The sequence below is a fragment of the Papilio machaon genome, chromosome W (genome assembly GCF_912999745.1).
Source record: "Papilio machaon chromosome W, ilPapMach1.1, whole genome shotgun sequence".
Taxonomy (NCBI): Eukaryota; Metazoa; Arthropoda; class Insecta; order Lepidoptera; family Papilionidae; genus Papilio; species Papilio machaon.
The window spans coordinates 9,768,540-9,771,039 of record NC_060015.1 but is presented as its reverse complement, the minus strand read 5'-3'; the positions used below and the strand labels follow the sequence as shown (position 1 = coordinate 9,771,039).

At 47.2% G+C, this 2,500-nt stretch overlaps 1 non-coding gene across 1 annotated transcript; it reads right to left on the bottom strand.

Moving 5' to 3' along the window:
- Positions 1-15: 15 nt before the first annotated feature.
- LOC123723429 lies at positions 16-1,919 on the bottom strand. The gene has a single exon (XR_006756753.1). It is a non-coding gene; the product is annotated as a small subunit ribosomal RNA (ribosomal RNA).
- Positions 1,920-2,500: the final 581 nt, after the last annotated feature.

Sequence of the window (2,500 nt, the reverse complement as noted above, 5' to 3'; positions counted from 1 at the left end):
TAATACATAATACGTTAATGATCCTTCCGCAGGTTCCCCTACGGAAACCTTGTTACGACTTTTACTTCCTCTAAATGATCAAGTTTGGTCAACTTCCCAGCGACGCCGACGGCCGTTAAGCCACCGCGTGTCGGTCCGAAGACCTCACTAAATCATTCAATCGGTAGTAGCGACGGGCGGTGTGTACAAAGGGCAGGGACGTAATCAACGCGAGCTTATGACTCGCGCTTACTAGGAATTCCTCGTTTATGGGGGATAATTGCAAACCCCAATCCCCAGCACGAAGGAGTTTCAACGGGTTGCCCGGGCCTCTAGGCCAGGGAGAACATGCTGATTCCTTCAGTGTACCGCGCGTGCGGCCCAGGACATCTAAGGGCATCACAGACCTGTTATTGCTCAATCTCGTGCGGCTCGAAGCCGCCGGTCCCTCTAAGAAGAATTTTAATACGTCGCCAGTGAGTTGCGCGACCGAAGCCACGCACACATAAATGACGACGCCTATTTAGCAGGCTAGAGTCTCGTTCGTTACCGGAATTAACCAGACAAATCGCTCCACCAACTAAGAACGGCCATGCACCACCACCCACCGAATCAAGAAAGAGCTGTTAATCTGTCAATCCTTCCGGTGTCCGGGCCTGGTGAGATTTCCCGTGTTGAGTCAAATTAAGCCGCAGGCTCCACTCCTGGTGGTGCCCTTCCGTCAATTCCTTTAAGTTTCAGCTTTGCAACCATACTCCCCCCGGAGTCCAAAATCTTTGGTTTCCCGGAAGCTGCCCGCCGAGCCATAGTAGTAACGTCGGCGGATCGCTAGATGACATATTTACGGTTAGAACTAGGGCGGTATCTAATCGCCTTCGAACCTCTAACTTTCGTTCTTGATTGATGAAAACACCTTTGGCAAATGCTTTCGCTGATGTTCGTCTTGCGACGATCCAAGAATTTCACCTCTAACGTCGCAATACGAATGCCCCCAGTTATCCCTATTAATCATTACCTCGGAGTTCTGAAAACCAACAAAATAGAACCGAGATCATATTCTATTATTCCATGCACGAAATATTCAAGCACAATTTTGAGCCCGCTTTGAGCACTCTAATTTGTTCAAAGTAAAATTGTCGGCCCATCTCGACACTCACCGAAGAGCACCGCGATAGGATTTTGATATTGAACCGCCGTATTACCGACGGCTCACCGACGATATGCTCCGCAGACGTGTCAGTATCACCGCGGATGCGGTGCACCGACAGCGCGGCGCACAAATGCAACTACGAGCTTTTTAACCGCAACAATTTTAGTATACGCTATTGGAGCTGGAGTTACCGCGGCTGCTGGCACCAGACTTGCCCTCCAATTGTTCCTCGTTAAAATATTTAAAGTGTACTCATTCCGATTACGAGGCCTCGTAAGAGTCCCGTATCGTTATTTTTCGTCACTACCTCCCCGTGCCGGGAGTGGGTAATTTGCGCGCCTGCTGCCTTCCTTGGATGTGGTAGCCGTTTCTCAGGCTCCCTCTCCGGAATCGAACCCTGATTCCCCGTTACCCGTGACAACCATGGTAGTCGCAGAAACTACCATCGAAAGTTGATAAGGCAGACATTTGAAAGATGCGTCGCCGGTGCTGGACCATGCGATCGGCAAAAGTTATCCAGATTCATCAAAATTAACGACTTCGGACGCGAGGCCCTCCGTCGATTGGTTTTGATCTAATAAAAGCACTCATCCCATCACTGGTCAGAGTTCTGATTGCATGTATTAGCTCTAGAATTACCACAGTTATCCAAGTAACCGAGGTAAGATCTAAGGAACCAAAACTGATATATTGAGCCATTCGCGGTATCGCCTTAATACGGCTTGCACTGAGACATGCATGGCTTAATCTTTGAGACAAGCATATAACTACTGGCAGGATCAACCAGGGAGCTGACACAAACACGCCGCATACAACGCGCACAACACGCACAACTCGACGATGCGAAAACGTTAAACGTTTAAACGCATCGATGGTTTTTGCTGTTTTGCTGCTGCTGCCTGCCTGCTGCAGTCAGTCGGTGGTGGTCATTTTTCTTCTTTACACTACACTACTACACTACACAATACACTACTACTGTGTATGGTGTGTGTGGTGCGGTGCTAGTGAACGGACAAAAAGCGCGTTCGATTCATGTGAATGTTCAACAACGAGACATTTTCGATACTTCACACTGTGTAAATAAATTTGATTCTCTCTCTTTATCGAGGAAAAAATATCGACATCAGTCCGGTTTCGGAGAGATCGAAAATACCTTTTTATAAATGCTACTACCACTACTAATACTACTACTACTACTACTAACTACACACTACTACTGATCTATATAAAATAGAATCAAAAGTAATATATATGTAATATAATAATAATATAATAATGATAGTTGGAAAAAAAAATACACCGTCCCTCGAAGTCGCCGCAGCGGCATTGAGCGACTGTTCGATCTCTCCGGTGGAGGAGACCGAACAAGCT